The sequence below is a fragment of the Pleurodeles waltl genome, chromosome 8, assembly GCF_031143425.1.
Source record: "Pleurodeles waltl isolate 20211129_DDA chromosome 8, aPleWal1.hap1.20221129, whole genome shotgun sequence".
NCBI lineage: Eukaryota > Metazoa > Chordata > Amphibia > Caudata > Salamandridae > Pleurodeles > Pleurodeles waltl.
Window position 1 is genome coordinate 1,458,717,140 of NC_090447.1, and position 17,528 is coordinate 1,458,734,667.

Here is a 17,528-nt window from a genome sequence, read left to right on the forward strand (position 1 = left end):
GCCCAGTGGTGAGCCAGCACTGGCAGGCGCCACCTTGAGGCTCAGCCACGACATCCTTGTGAATCTTTTCTTGGATGTTTTTTCTGTTCATTGGTTGGTTCTCATGTGCGCGGACCGTCAGCCGTCCCATATTTGCATGGTGCGATGAACTACCCCACTAAATATGCCCAACCAGCAATGAGAAGGCCTTGCTGCAAGCCCCAGTCTAGAACTCAGCAAGAAGGAATCGTTTGTATTTTAAAACGTAGAAAAAAAACCTAAAAATAAAAATACTCTAAGTGGCTGCATTGTTTAAGGTTTCAATAGAGATTGTGGATTTCAGTAGCAAGGAAAATAACCATGAGTGACACAGAAACGTAGTATAAAAAATTGGGTTATTAGTTAAGGTGGGGATTACCCACCTTAAATAATAAACACAATTCGTAGCAGGGTGTACCACTAAAGTTACAAAAGTAACCTGAGCTCAACCCACTGTGGCTATGTCACAGAGCAGACAGACTTAACTTAGAGGCAATTTGTAAAGTACAACCTAAGAAATTGGATTATTTTTTTGGTGGGTGACTACCCACCTCAGGGAATAATCACAATGCTTGAGGGACACAGAAACATAGTATAAGAAATTGGGATATTAGTTAAGGTGGGGATGACACATCTTAAGTATTAAACATAATTCTTGTCCCCCTGAAGCTATGCCAAAGAGCATTCAGGACTAAATTGGACTGTACTATTAAAGTTGTGTATAAGAAATTGGATTATTTGGGATGAGTGACTAGTCATCTCAAGCAATAATTGCAACCTTTGTCAGGGTAAACCCTCAAAGTCCGTAAATGAACCTGAGCTAAGCTCTCTCGTAGCTACAGCACAGAGCAGACAGGCTTCAATCAGGGTAACGTGTAACATATTTATGCAGAACCAAAACAATAATAAGGTCAAAATGTAAAACAATAAAAATTCAAAGTCAAATCAGAAGTACAGAGTAAAATGAGTACAATTTAATAAACAAAATTACAAATATTCAACAAGGGGAACCAGAGATATGAATTTTTTAAATTTTATGCAGAAGTAGCATAAAAAAGCAGAAAGTGCTAATGATAGTCAATGGTCACAGTAGACTGTGACGTAGGCTCAAATTGAGGGTAACTGTGATGGAGTCTGGGTCAGATAAACCAACCAGGTTTGTACTGGTCAAAGATGTTTACCTTCTGATGCAGTCTTTAAGTCCCAATGCACGACAGGAGTACACTCCTAAAGTCTCACAGTACCTCAAGAGAGGCAATTAGAGACTCATGGGGTGTCATGCACAACAGTACAGTCTAGTCCTGGTCCAGTTGCTACTGGTCAGCTTGATACTTCACGGGAAAAGTGTTTTGTGGCTTGTAGTATCCCCGCAGCACGAACAGGAGGTCAGCCTTATTACCATCTGAGTCCATTTCTTTGCCTGGGTATAAAAGGGAGCAGGCCCAGTCCTTCAAGGCTCCCCTCAGGTCGCAAACGTTAGGTCCAGTCCTCTTCTGAGCTTTAGCAAGTCCAGACAGTGTGCAGAAGTGTGTTCTTGAAGGTGCCTGGCACTAGCTAGTTGGTAGGAATGGCTCCTCAGAACACCCTAACTAATGGGGCAAAGTTCCCAGGGCCAAACATACCCACTTTGGGCATTTTCAAGATGGCGAGTCTTTAGTCACATTAACATTGAGCTGTGAGGGCTAGGTATGTATGTGGGGATTGTACTATGGTAATCCTGGTGCCTCCTACATCGCATACTAAAATCCAGGTTGAACTAGCCACTGTACCCACAGCAAACCCACAGACAGAAGTATAGTAGGGCAAAAGCTGTTTTGTCATCATTATCTTTTCCTTTTTAAGGATGCCAGGTGTTACATGTGAATACAGCAGACCTGATCTGTAGAGCATGATTTGACATTCATGCAAGATGTGACTCCCTAGAGTAAAAAATTATACCCACAGCCCCAACTCTGAATATTTGTTGGAGTTCAAAAGAGTCACCTTTGTCTAATAAGGTCAGCTTATTGTATGCTCATGAGAAGGATTTTACACCTAATCTAGTCTAATTATTGGTTGGGAGAAGCTAGAGAGTCTACGCAAATTACCCCCCAGGAAGGGAAATGCTAACTTTCTTAAAGTTACTGTTCCTTTATATTTATAAAAAATCTGACTTCACAATTGGTTTGGATTTTAACAACTATTAAAAATATTGGTTTGATTATTCTTTAGCTGGTCCCTTTCTTGCAACACGATATTAGTAGTTTAATATGTACTCTGGTTTTCTATTTAGGACAGCTAGGCCTGCCACAAGAAGCATACCTTTGGGGGCTAGTCACTGTCAGGACACGTACATGTTAACATTAAATTGCCAGATGTCCTACTTTTAATTACCATGCACCTCGTCTTGTGGGCTACAAGGACTAAATAGGATTGACTTATTAATATTTATAAGGAGAGGTTTTGACCTGTCAAAAAGGATTGTTTTCACCGGCTGAGTTGCAGGTTTATTCTGGTACATTCAGGCTACAATGGTAGGTCTAAAGCCATGTTTGCACTGACACCACAGTGGATAACACAATGGTTGCTGCAATCCACTAGTGGCATTTAACTTCCAGGTCCTTGGTATATTTTGTATCATATACTAGGGACTTATAGGCAAGTTAAATATGCCAATTAGCCGTATACCAGTTCAAACATTTAAAGGGGAAGTACAGGCAATTTTCTACTGGTTAGAAGTAGTAAAGTGCACAAAGTTCTAAAGTCAGCAAAAATATAGGGTCCAGCAAAAGGCGAAAAAACCAGGGTGAACATGCAGAAAAGGTGGATTTTCTACACATAGATATTAGTAAAGAATTTAAGTCTCATATAGCGTGTCCACTGCCCAGCTGCCAAACATAAACTGTCCTTGACCTTTGATCTTGAGCTGTTATTTATAAAGGCCCTCTGTACCAAAGCTCCAAAAATGTGGTTACAGATTTTACTCAGAGAAACTCAGCCAGATATTGATGTTATATATTTTGCACCCACTCTTTGAAGACCAGTGTTCCCACAGTGTTTCTGAGCTTCCCAAAATAAGCCTTACTTCTTCATTTATTTTTCAAAGCCACAGCTATATTAGACATGCTCATATTTTCTAGGGAGGTTACTGACCCTGGGCTATATGTTTCTATCTCCCTCTTTGGTACATTTGATGACTTTATAACTTTTTCCAACTTTGCAATATCTTTATTGTTCATTTTGAGCTTTCCAGCTGAGATCCTATCATTGTTTTACATGGTAGTACTACATTTTGCTGCTTCTGCTGACTGTATCTCTCATTATCCACCTTAGAACTGCTTTATTTTCCCCAATGACCCTGTGATGCTGTTAGGCAATTTCGACATCGATTAGACAAACATCACCCTCTCTATCTCTAATACTCTCATTCTACCAATGTCTACTACTCTCCTTTCCACTCCTATATATTCCTTTAGTTGCAAAATCTTTGAGCTGTGTTTCGTAAATACCCATCTCTCTCATTCCGTTTATTAGTTTTTCTTCGGTATCCACAAGGCTGCAGATTATAGATCATTTGCAAAACAGGCCACTGTTTCCTTCTATCATATATATTGAAAACATTAATTGAAATGAATAGACCAGGTAGTGATCATTTAAGAAATAAATTATGTCTCTTTCTTCCCAAAGTGAACTCTGTTGATCAGTGCACTATTTGTACTCCAATTGAACCACTTCATAACTCAGTTTGCACAGTTCTACAACAAAATAATGTACTCTGTCTATGACTCTGGGTAAACTTTGGTTCTGGAATACACTCATTACTATTGCAATGCTTGTTGACCACGTTCAAGTAAATATTTGTAATTGTAAGGATATTAAACAAAGAGTATGCAGTTCCTAATATTACCCAAGGGTAAAACACCACTAGTGTATCCTGAGGGAAGTGAGGTCTGTGGAATATTTAAATTAAGTAGCAAGCACCCTCTCCCACCGAGCTCATTAGCATGCTTCTTCATTAAGGCAGATCCTCGTTGGGCTGGCGCTGCAATGCAGAACGGGTCCCACAAAGGAGCTGTTTGCTGGAGTTCTTTTGATTGGTTTGCTGTTGCAAGCCTGTGATTAAGGTGTAAGAATGGTGTAGACTGGAGTGAAAGTGGGTGTAATACTGAAATTAACTAAGGGACGCTACGTTACTAGTTTATTATAGTGGTGGACCTTGTTGATGGATAAAACAACATGGAACTTAAAGGGAAGATATGATCCTTCTTGTTCTCATAATATATTTAACACTCAATATCTGACCAACATGTTTCTTGCCGTACAGGAAGTCAAAATGATCTGTGGCAAGTCATTAGGACCTGTTAATTTCCTAATCTATACTCCATTTCCATACAGATGGGTTTAATCTGAGGTGGCATGTTGGGCAACAGAACGATGGGTTTGAATGCTACCCTGAGCAATTAGCTGTAGATAGACTTATTGCATCACCTCCCATCACCTTCTGTGTTTGATGTAAATCCCTAAGAGGCCGGGAGTATGCGCAGGCGTGGGTCCCTTCCTCACTGTGCCAATGAAACTAAATAGCACCTGGCTGGAGAGCCCCAATTATGGTGAAACCAGTGTTCAGTTGCTTGTATATTGGTTCAGAGAGGACATGGATTGGCAGTCCAGGATGCACTGTTACTACTGGGGCAGGGTCAAGATTGATTTCCATATAGCTGGGTCTAATCTGAGGTAACATAGTGGGTAAAAGAACAATGAGTTGGGATGCTACCCCAAGTGATTGCCAATGGTTAGACTTACTGCAAGCATCCTCCCATCACCTTTTGTGTGTTTGAAACCCTGGGATAGTAAATTTTCATAGTGATTATCATTATTGACCCATCCTCTGAGTGTTTCTGTTTTTTTGTCAGCTGTAATTTTATGTATGTGTAATGTTATGACCGTGTGACTAGTTGGGGAAAGCTTTTGCTCAATACAGTGGGCATGAGTTAGCTTTGGTGACAAGTCAATTATAAAGACTGTAAGCCTCATTGGGTCACTGGGGCAAGTTATATCTAATGCCAGAAGTTTTATCTGCAGCAGGCCTGACTTTTTTTTTAATTATAAAAAGTATATGTGAAAGTCAATGACCTTAAAGATTGCTTGTTATTTCACCTAGTTAAATTTGTTGACAATCTATTTTGTTACATGGGATCTCACTAATTACCCTAGTAGTTAAGGGGTTTGCTATTTATATCACCAATTGGCAAAACCTGGTGGTAGAAGATCCGCATTACTATAACCCTTGCTAAACTCTTTTAAGAGGACCTACAATGTTTTGTTTCTGCCAGGCTCTTGTAATGAAAACAGGTTAAAAAATACATATGTATGCTTACAACGAGAAATCGGTTTAAATGTCATTTTCACTCTGCTTCCATCCCTTACAGCATAGTGCAATGGGTCAACCTAGTTAGGTCACAGAATCTACGGCTCTGAGTGATCATTCTGCCTGATCACATATGCCTGAAAATGTGTGTGTTTTAGTGCCGAGGCAGGTAAGCCAATGGTTTCTTAGTTTCCTATTTTCTCTTTTTATAGACCCCTGTTCATGTCTTTCCTTCTCTTTTTAATTGTTATTATTATCGGTGTACATTGGAGCCTCCACCCCCTTAACTACTGCGTCTAAACAGGACAGCTATCTTGATACAGTACTGTCCATACTGTTCCACTGTTTAGCATTCTAACACTGCTGACACATTGCTTCTAAACATGGCAGGAGTGCTAGAACTTTAAAACAACAATACACTGTGTACAATAACATTACAATACAGCCGCCCACTACTACGTTTACTTTTATTTTTTACTGCAAAAATGCAGTTTAGGCAGCGCCATGTTTCTATTTCTACTTTCATTCTTCTAATTTGTTTACATGTATTTGTTGAGCTTCTGTGTGTTTTATTTTGGATGCACAAGAGGGTGATTGCAAGAATGAATCAATGGATTGATCAATGGATACACGAGTGTAAAGATGAATGTCAGAGTCCATTTATGATGAAGTATTCAGTGCCAAAACACAACAGTGACTGAAAAGACATTTTCGGTGATAATGCTTGTTAATAAGTGTAAACTATTAATGGATGGTCTTTTGTTCAGTTCGGGAACACTGAGATGATTAAACCAAAATGTAGTAAAATGGACTTGTGCTAAGAGACTACCAACAATAACACGACAATGACTGGTCTATTTCTCAAAAGACATAAACGCTGTGTTTTTTAAGACCTACAAAGTCTTTCTTGCATTTCTGGGTTCTTACCAGAGAGACAGGTTATAGGTTAATATGTGAATACATTTTTTAATTCCTTAATCGCTCTAGACAAACAGAAAGATAAACATCATGGGAAAACATCAAGCAAGCTGTGTTTAAGCTCACACCAACGATCGGATACCCAGCAGTGTCAAAAGCACAATGGTTTTTTTCTATTATGCTAACGAAGGGGTATGTTCTAGAGCTTCCAAATACAACACCACAGCAGTGTTTTTAGCTTCTTGTCGTTTATATGCTAACAGCCATCACAGCCCAATCACAACTGTGATTTCTGATGTTATTTAACCTAAACATTTGAAGCCGCAAGCAAACCTCTCCAGCACCATGTAGATTATAAACTCCTGATCAACAACATGTGGTAGGTACATAAAACGACTGATCACAACATTTATCGTGGAAGAGCCAACATGTTAAATCAGTTTCCTCACGATGCAATAATAATACTACGATCTAATCACATTTTGTATCCTTGGGGCAGAACCTCATGGCGACATGGCACAAGGCTGGCTCATGAGTCAGAGCTAACGATGGGGCCTTTTTATCTGCTCTACATTATTATCCCATTTGCAACTCAGAGTGTACCGAACTCACTGCAAACTAAAACATACAGCACAGAAACCTGGATATAAACAGGTGTAAGTAAAAGACAAATAGCTCTCTCAAAAAAGTTTTGATACAGGAGAAAGGCATTCACCAGCTATTCAGCAGAACTACATACTCTGAGGAAAGTATACCCACATAGACATAAGAAAATGGCTCCACCAAATCTCCATGTGCAATGCCACAGCTACTAAACTCATTTACTGCAGATGGCAACTGACTTTAAGAAAGAATGCAGATTCGTTCCGGTTGATTTTATGCATAAAATGCAATGCTCTATCGAACATTATGGGCCTCATTACGAGTCTGGAGGTCTCTAGACTGCCAGACTCGCGGATGGAGGTAGGACTGCCGCCAATGCGGTGGTCCAACCGCCACATTACAACCCTGGCGGTCGGGCAACCAGATAACACCAATCCGCAAGGTTAGGAGATCCCGTAAGTCAGGAGAAGGCAGCTGTCCTAATCTGCCAGGGCAGCGCTGCAAGCAGTGCTGCCCTGCGGATTACCACCCCCTTCTCCACCAGAGGTTTCATGGCGGTACCACCTCCATGAAAATGCTGGTGGAGAACGGGTGTGGGCAGTGCAGGGCCCACTGGTCAGCACCCCTGCAATGTTCACTGTCTGCTCTGCAGACAGTGAACATTGCAAGGGTGCTGGGGCACCCTGCACTCTACAGCATTGCCACCGGCTCGATTACGAACCAGAGACAATGCTGTAGGTTGTTTCCCGCTAGGCCAGCGGGTGGAAACTCAGGTTTTTGCCCACTGACCTAGAGGAAAACTCTTAATGGGGCCCGCAGGAAGATAGCCTGTATGGCGGCAACCTACCCGTCTGAAGTTGGCGGACGGTGTAAACTGTCCGCCAAACTCATAATCAGTCCCTATGTCTTGAAAGACCATGCCATCAACGCTGGCAACAACTATTAACTCCTAAGTGATGTGTATTAGACTGTCATAACGTAGCTTAAACTTTCCCTCACCAAGAGATAACTCTGTCCATGCTGATACAGTCTCAGTAATTTACTGGTACTCAACAGTGTATGCTCGAAATACTAGAACACCCTAATATTGAAATTTCCTTTCACTCACTGGTTCCACCATCATAAAATGTGCAAATAAACATTATGTGAATACACTTGGGATATGAAGGGAATCTATACTGCAGATCATGGAGATTAGGGTTACAGACTACAATATGCTTTAGCACAAGGGTCTCATACACATATTCATACACAACGGTCACATAAACATACATGTATACAAGCATACAAGTATCTAGTAACTAATGTAAGCTGTTCGCCTCCTCCATGGAAAGATCTCTTAGAGACGCTCCTGTAGAGGGTCAAATTACATATTGTTGTGCAGATATCTGAACCACAAAACAAGCATGTTTCGACATTGGACAGACAGGATGTACAAAGTAGAATAGTTACACTGTTATGACAAGTTTGCAATAACAGCTACCACAAAGATACTGATTACAAACCAACTCTTGCTCACAAACTTAAATATGAGGAATGTATCCTGAAGAATGGGCGCTACATCTGGGATATGCCCATCTCTTCCCCTTTTATGATTTCCACAAATTAAGGTGACTGCGTAGCTTTTACAAAGCCCCTAAAAGTAATAAACTACAGCCAATGCTCAGAATACTTAAGAAGTTTAAAAATTATATGCACTGAACATCTATTTGTAGTTTTCAATCAAATGTTAACTTTTTTTGATCTCTCCTTTTATAGTAGAATATTCCAAAGCAAAATGTTTAATTTAAAACAGAAGTACCTACCAGAATTATTAGAACAGGTGTACATCGAAAGGTTTCTAAGTAACAAAGGCTGCAACTTTTCTTACCTATCAATGAAGAGTATGGAGAGCACTGATTAACGAGAAAGGGCACTTTAGCAGTATTGTAAAACAGCTATTCCTTGCCCAACAATGACAACAGCGATTTCCAGTGTTCAGTTTTCTTCTTCCTCCCCTGCTCGTGTTTTCTCTTCTCCCAAGAGTATTAATCCTTAGTCTGTGATTGTTTCTTGAACCCTGAAAGTGAATATAAGAAAGGGTCAGGATTCAACCAACAAAGATATGGCTTTTTTCAATATTTTATGTTAAGTTTCAAGCTAATGGGTGCCTCAGGTTCCAGTCGCCAACGAACCCGAAGCCAAGTGCAAAGTGGTCATTGATGGAAACATGAACACTTGATTGAAGAAAAGAACAACTCTCTTGGTTTTGTTCTTCCTTCATGTGGAGTTAAAAGTGGGATAATCACACAACTCAGTGTTTGTGATAGGGTGAAGAAGCCTCAGACCTGGAGAACAGTCATAAAAGGCAACGAAGTTGAACAAGTTACTTACCTCCAGTAACGCCTTAACTGGTACAGACATATTCTAGTTGCAGATTCCTTACCTTAGATTTTCCCCAAGGCGTCTGTCTGGATCCGGAGATTTTTCTCGATCAGTACCACTGCGCGCTGTCAGGTGGACTGGTCGGCTCCATGTCCGTCGTTGCGTTGTGCGCGCAGAATATATCGAGGAAACTATATAGGTGCCCACCCCGGCACGCAGATGTCAGTTTCTTATCACGACTTTCCACGTCAGAAGCACAGAGCCATGAAGAACATGACCACTGGTGCGTCAAAACTAGAGCCCTGAAAGAGAAGTCTCTCTCCCTAGAAATCAGTTCTCAGAGCGGGGAGGATGGGTGGGTCAGTAAAGAATAGTAAAGAATCTGCAACTAGAATATGTCTACCAGATAAGGCATTACCAAAGGTAAGTAACTTGTTAATTTGATAGAGACTTCCAATGGCATATTCCTTACCAAAGGATAGATACCCAAAAATACCATCCCCGTAGGAGGCTCTGTGAACACAGATCATACTAGAAAGCGCTGCAGGATCGAATGGGCAAAGTAACCATCTCGTCAGACCTGACTATCCAGGCAGTAAATGTTTGGTAAATGTGTGAAAAGATGCCCATTTTGCCGCCTGACAGATGTCAGTGGTTGCAGCTGTCGCTCTAGTAGAATGAGCGCACAAACCCTCCAGGGGATGCTTTTCAGCCAATGCATAGCACATTTTAATCAAAGAACAACCCATCTGGAGATGGTGATCTCCTGCACTGCCCGATTTTCTTCCCACCCAAATACCCAACAAAGAGTTGATCATCCACGCGGAACTCTTTTGTACGATCAAGGTACGACGATCAAGTTCTTTTTGGCTCCAGGCTGTGGAGTCTGTCCTCTTACTTATAAGGATGTGGGGATGCGTAAAAGTAGGCAAGGTGATGTATTGCCATACATGGAAAGGCGTAACCACTTTCGAAAGAAAGGAGGCCCATGAACGAAGCACCACTTTGTCAGGATAGATGGAAAGATAGGGTGGCTTAGATGACAATGCCTGCAGCTCACTCACCCTGGGGGCAGAGGTAACAGCCAAAAGGAATGCTGTTTTCAATGTTAGAATACTGAGAGGACAATTGTGAAGAGGCTCAAAGGAAGCACACATGAGGAATGTCAGAACAAAATTCAAATCCCATTGGGGCATGATGAATGATGATGGAGGAAACATGGGGGTAAGACCCTTAAGAACCTACTAACAAAGGGAGACTTAAACGAAGAGAGTTGGTCAGGTAATCTCAGAAATGCACAGATAGCAGACAAGTAACCTTTAAGGGTGTCCAAAGAAGGGCCCTGCTGTGCCAAAGAAAGTATCAAAAGGAGGACCTCGGAAAGAGGGACAGAAAGGCACAATGCCACAAATTTTTTCCAACAAAAGGCCTACACCATATAAATGGAGGGATGCCTGGCTGCCAAGATACCATTACATACTTTGGGCGGAAGGTGTCAACTGTGGAAACTGTCAACTGCCACTGCTCAATCTCCACACAAGAAGCCGGAGTCTGGACAGGTTCAGGTGGAAACCCTCCCCTGCTGCTGTGACAGAAGATCCTCCCATAGGGCAGTCTGATCGGAGGATTGAAGGTCATGCTCAATAGCTCGGGATACCAGACTCTTCATGCCTAGTCTGGAGCCACAAGGATTACTTGGGCCTGGTCGTCCTCGATCTTCTTGAGAGCTCTGGGCAGAAGTGGTATGGACAGAAATGCATACAGGAGGCCTGAGCCCCACTTGCGTTGCTGAGCGACTGCCACTTTGGAAACTCTACTGTGCAAAACTGCTAATATTGCGCATTCTCTGCAGAGGTAAACAGATCTAACCAAGGGTCTCCCCTCTGCTGAAAGAGACCTTGCACCCCTTCCAGATGGAGACACCATTTGTGATCAAACAGGCATTGTCAGCTGAGTTTGTCCCCTCTGGTGTTCAGAGAGCACGCCAGGTGTTGTACCACTGGAGAAATGCCCTGATGTTCCAGCCATGTACAGAGGAGCAGAGCCTCACAACAAAGGGTCCACAACCCCACTCAGCCTTCTTTGTTGCAGTACCACATGGCGGTAGTGCTGTCTGTGAACACCTGCACCACTTTCCCTTTGAGAGGGAAGAAAAGCTTCCAATGCCAGTCTGACTGCCCGGAGCTCCAATAGGTTGATGCGGAGTCCAGACACTAGATGCCTCTGATCTCTGCCTCTTGAAAGTGACCGCCCCATCCCAGGAGTGACACATCTGTCACTATTGTCAGATCTACTTGGGGAAGAGAGAGGGATCTGCCTCTGACCCAATCAATGTTTGGTTGCCACCACGGCAGATCTCACGCAGTTCCCTCCGAGATCTGGACCATGGCAGAGAGATTGCCCTGATGCTGTGCCCACTGGAACTTCAGGTTGTACCGCAGAGCCAGCATATGCCATCTGGCATGTGTCAACAGCAGGATCCAGGAGGTCATGAAGCCCAGCAGCCTTAGAGTCATTCTCACAGAAATCTAGGACAGGGATTGAAACACAATTGGCACAATGGCACTTGCTTCTTCTGCTCAGGTGTCAGCTTCAGAGGGTAGTTTACACTCTCATGAGAATAAGGTGGTGACTGAGGCCTCGGCTATTTAGTGAGACAGCGTACGCCCCTTCTTCCTTGATTCCACACTGTATGTTTTATTTCTTTTGGGGTGGGGGTTGACCAGAGAGTTTGTTCAACTGTTACAGGTCACAATGCATACTCATTCTAGCTGAATGTGAAAGTTGTTTTCTGCTAATTATGTAACTAAAGTTTGATACAGCAATTTATTCTGTAGGGGTCTGGGGAGAGTCTTTCCACATTGGTGGTAGGCAATGGTTTGGGTTAGGCTGTGGGTCCTGACAGCACTTACATTATTAGATTTGCAGACTTTCTGCTTATCCAGGGTGGGAGGGCCTAGGGTGATGACTCTATGTTCTTGCATTTTAATAACTATGTTCTTGTTTGTTAGTACAGTGTGTATTGAGGTTCGTATTTATGAGGGGCTTTTGTGGAGATCACCAACACTGCCACGGGAGAGAGTGGGGTGGTGGTTTCCATTTGAGTTAGGAGACACTTGAGCTCATGGCTGAACAACTGGAAATGATAACATGGAATGTCCGAGGGCTCAGAAAGTACACTATGCGATACAGGATACATTTGTTTCCTTGCATGCAATAAACACAGATTGCTTGTCTACAAAAAAAACATTTAATGGGGAAGAGACTCAAAAACCGGGAAAGAAGTGTTGGGACAATTATTCACCTCAACGTACTCCTACAATTCAAGAGGAGTAGCCATTTGGGTGGCTCCCGGGGTACCCTTTAGGCACACAGATAGTGAAGCAGATATAGAGGGGCTATACTCACTTCTGCAGGGTACACTGGATGGGAGGCCTCTAATGATCCTAAATACATATGCGCCCAATACTGATGATCGCATGTTCTATGATAGAATGCTAGATTTGCTTAAGGCTGTGGTGGATTCTCCCATTATATAGACTAGTGATTTTAACTGTACTGGATGGAGATAGGGACCGTCAACACCTAGACAGAGTACTAAGCCACTGATGAAGGGTTCCCTCAATAGGGTCATGAGCTGTATGGATGTCCTGGATGGATGAGGGGTGTTACACCCGGGGGGGGGGGAAATACACATGTCATTCTAACACACATGGTGCATATAGCCCCCTAGATCGCTTCCTAATAGGAGGGTAAACCATTTCACAAATGACTGCAGTCACACACCTGGGAAGATTCTCGTCTGATCATGCTCCTGTATTGCTGGTGCTCCACTGGGGACCTGAGAGGGGAGGGGTGTGCTCTTGGCATATGCCCTCTCTGCGTCACGGATACTGTAGGTCGTGAGGCACTGGCAACATTCTTAAAAGATTATTTGGAGCTGAATGGGGTCACCGTGCAGCACAGAGCGGTAGAATGGGAGGGGTTAAATGCTGTCATTAGAGGAACATATAAAGGAACTATCTGTGGAGTGCGCCGCCACATGGAGGCTGAACTGAAAGTGCTGGAGGGGAGCATGACCACCCTACAGAAGGCAGAGATGTGTTCTACCACTGTTTGTGGGGACTTATTGACAGTGCACAGGGATCTTCACAGACTTTGGGAGAGATTTGACGGGATGAATCTTAGGACATACCGTCAAAGGATGCATAGGGAAGAGGATAAATCAGGTTGCTTGCTGGCTTGGATACTTGGGCGGGAAGCTGAACCTACCTCCATCTTGTACCTCAGGAATGGAGTTGGCTTTGGGGTCACCAGTAGAGAGAAGATTCTGCCAGTCTTTGTAGAACACCTCCAGGCCGTTTATAGAGCTGGTCCAGCAGGCTTGGAAGGGGAACCAGATGATTTTTTACTTGCGTTGAGTCTCCCCCAGCTGGGACCCAGTCAAAGACAGGAACTAGAGGAGGATGCCTCACTGGACAAATTGGGAGAGGCCATGCAAGCACTGAATAAAACTAAATCTCTGCGTGGGAATGGATTTCCAGTGGAGTTCTATCAATCATACACAGCAACACTCAAGGGCAAACTGTTGGAGGTGTTCGGGGAGGCACAGGAGAGGGGAGTACTGCCAGAATTGATGCACAAAGGGATTGTTTGCCTCATGTTAAAACCAGGGGGGGATGTGGCGGATCCCTTCTCTTATAGACCTCTCACTATGCTAAACTCAGATGTTAAGATCCTTTGTAAGGTCCTGGCAACCAGATTGTGGGGTGTGATCTGAGATTTAGTTCTTGAGGACCAATGTGGTTTTATACCAGTGCGCAGCACCACTTTCAATTTGCGGTGCCTTGCCCAGGTTTTACACAAGCATCCGGAGATATACGAGACCTAGCTCTAATGTCACTAGACCTGGAAAAGGCTTTTGACACAGCTGAGTGGAGCTACTGGTCGGCGGTTTTACTGGGCATGGGCTTTGGACCCAATTTTTGCGTGTAAGCACGCCTCCTTTACACACAGGTCCCTCTATCCATATCAAGGTAGGAGGCCAGCTCTATGAGGCCAGGGTGGTGGGTAGGGAAACTAGACAGGGGTGTCCTCTATCACTGCTCATGTTTGCACTGGCAATTAAGCCCCTCGCATTTCTGCAGTGCAGGGAAATTTACCTCTATGGAATTCAGGTGGGAATACCGACTCACATAATCCCTTTATATGCAGATGATGCATTGGTCTATCTCAGATCCCCGGAGGAATCGGTAACAGTGCTGATGGGGAAATTGAAAATAGTTGGTAGTTTCTCTGGGCTTAAAGTCAATGCTCAGAAGTCCTTGTTGTTTCCCTTGGGGGGGACTTATTGGGAAACTGTTGGAACGGCTACCAGATGAGGGACTGCAATGGGAGCTGGTGGGATTCTGATATCTGGACATATGGGTCACACACATGGAGGAAGCTCATAGCCGTCTCCATGTGGAGAGAGTGGTGAGGAATCTGGAAAACTCTAGCATTCTGGAATAGGCTTCCCCTAGCCACGATGGGCAGAGCGGCTGTTGTAAAAAATATTCTTTCTTCCTCGTTGCATGTATCTTGTTCGGAATTCATGATTCCCACATGACACCCGTTAAGTTAGGCGCTGCAGCAGGGTCACTTTGGAGGGACTTAAAGGAAAGAGGGATGTCGGTCCCAGATCTACAATTATATTACTATGCAGGACATTTACGACATGTGGCTAGTTGGATGATGGACTCAAATGGCTAGGAGAAAAGATTATTTCAGGACATATTGGGGGAGGACAACTGCTATGATTGTTGATGAAGGGGGTATGTTGTTGCAACTGGCTCCACATTTATTGAAAACAACAGCCATATTGTGGGAACAAGGCATCGGTAGGGCCATCTTTGATAGGGAATTGAATATTATAGAATATGGCACACTTCAGAGTGACTGAAGACTGCATGTCCATGGAACAATGGAAAGGGGGAGGTGGTCATTTGGAAGGGAGCATTTACCCAGGGGAACTCTTCATCACCTTCCAGGAGGCACAGGTGACGTTTGGAATAGGACCAGGGCAATTTCTGCATTTTTGCTAAATTGGAGAGAGAGCACAGGAAGTGTGGTGTGATTTTCCGCATGCACCATGGGCATCGGAGGTGGTGGGAGGTCCATCAGGTGGCGGAAATGTCACCATTTGATCACACTGTTCTATAAAGCCCTCAGGGGTGATATGCAGAAAAAAGTGTATGTAGCACATGGTGCCTGGGAAAGAGATGTACTAGACACAATTTCTGACTGTTTGGGCACAGGCCTTGGAATTGGTCTGCACCGTTTCATGTAATAATACGTTTAAACTGTTGCCTTTCAACTTTTGGCAATGCAGCTATATAACACCACATAAATTTAATAGGATTGACCCTGCCAGGGGGGCCTTGCTGTTTGCGCTGTGGAGAGGAGGTGGCTACTTTCTCACATTTAGCCTGGACATGCAGTGGGATTCAGGCTTTTTGGAGCGAAGTGATACTTAAAATATTGAATGACACGGGGCTGGCGATTCCACTATCCCCGTTAGCTTGTTTGTTGGGTGTAGCAGTTAGACCTAAGGGCTGGAAGAGTCCTTATAAGCATTCCCAATTGCCCTTTCTGCTGGCAAAGAGGGGGGTGGCCACTGGATGCTACGAGCCAGAAGGCCACAATTAGAACAGTGGCTGAAAGACTTAATGGAATGGGGGGCAGCAGAACAACAGCATATGTGATTAGTGAGCACAGATATGGGCGCCGCAGCAGAGATTATGGCCTGGGGACACCTGCTTGAATGATTCACAGGCAAGGGTGACTCCAGTTCAGATTCACCTATAGAAGATGAAGGGTGATGTCCCAACCTCAATGTTATTTGCATAACACTAGTGATAAACAAATGAATACTGGCTTCCTATGATGTATCAATACTTTTTTGCTCGTTTATATGGTTCATGTAAAGCTGCATGATTGTTTCATTACGGTATTGTGTACTGATGCCTATGCGGACATTCATGTTGTAATTTACACCTAGGAGTTCTGGTGCCTCTGTTACTCTACCCTCATATGTTACGGACTCGAATGACAGCACTGTCTGGCTGTTTATTGTATTGTATTTACTGGCACTTGGTTATCTTGAGAAAAACTAATAAAATACAATTAAAAAAAAAAATTCGCCCTGGGTGAGTGAAAATTGCTTTAACAAATAAAATGTTGGGAAGGAGGAAACAGGAAAGTGTGTCATTGCACTAGAGAGATAGTCGGAGCCTTGTTTCACCGATGTGAAGGTCCCAAGGGCTCCGGAAATAGTCAGAGCATACTTTCATATTATTTGCTTCCTTTCCACTGGTGTGAAACTACCGAGGTCTACAGAAAAGAAGTACAAACAACGAATTACGCCCTAAATGGGGAGGGAGCAGAGTTTGTTCGTACATAATTACATGTGTAAAAGTGGTAGTGCACTCAAGTGTACACGAGAAACATGCTGCAAGATAGCTGCAACGTGCTATGTTGCACAACATAGCAATACAAAGAGGAATACCCGTCATCTTCTCAGAGTGAGCATCTGTTGTAGGTGATCAGCAACTACCACAACATCGTTCTCAGAATGGCTGAAGGGCAGGGGAAAGAAGAGCAAAACATGCAGACATCACTCGGAACTATTTCTAAAATAAGCATCAATTTAAATAAATGATACGTAGAAAGTCCATACATCCAATGCGCTTTAAACATATATTTTAATTACTTTTTCTCTAGGTTTAGGTGTATTCTCAAAGTTGTTTATATTCTAACATACATCAAGCTGTTTGAAATACGTTTTTATGTTTTTTCACTGTAAATTGTAACAAATGTAAACAAACTAACAACTAATATGAAAAAAACCGTTACTAATGATTCTTTCTATCTCTCACAACATTTGCTGTTTCTGTGTTCTCAACATTCAACATTATGAGTTCCTGATACATCACAACCTGTAGGTTATCTGCACTTCAAAAACAGAGGTCAAATGTCAGGCTCTGTCTTCTGACAAATTGCTCCTTATATTGTTAACATGGGGATTGGTGTTTACAGACTTCTCTCACTTTGCAGTCACAGAAAGAAATATAAAATTAATTATGTGACAATGACGCTGGGTACAGGGAATGTCAAAGCAGAGTTTGTGTTATGTCATTTGTAACACACCAGGCCTTGAGAAATCTACAGCCAGGCAGACTTTATCAGGGCAAGCTATTTTAAGAGCTTACTGGACAGGTCTGGCCAGCAACAAAGAACA

The 17,528-nt window shown here is 43.0% G+C and overlaps 1 protein-coding gene across 6 annotated transcripts in view; it reads right to left on the reverse strand.

Annotated features, from left to right (window-relative positions):
- ZBTB20 (zinc finger and BTB domain containing 20) overlaps positions 1 to 17,528 on the reverse strand; it is a 4,633,203-nt gene that overhangs the window by 549,185 nt on the left and 4,066,490 nt on the right. For all 6 annotated transcript variants that reach the window (XM_069202644.1, XM_069202647.1, XM_069202646.1 and 3 more), the window contains one exon: positions 8,757 to 8,945. The gene's annotated coding sequence lies outside the window, so the exon portion shown is untranslated. The remainder of the gene's footprint in view (positions 1 to 8,756; positions 8,946 to 17,528) is intronic.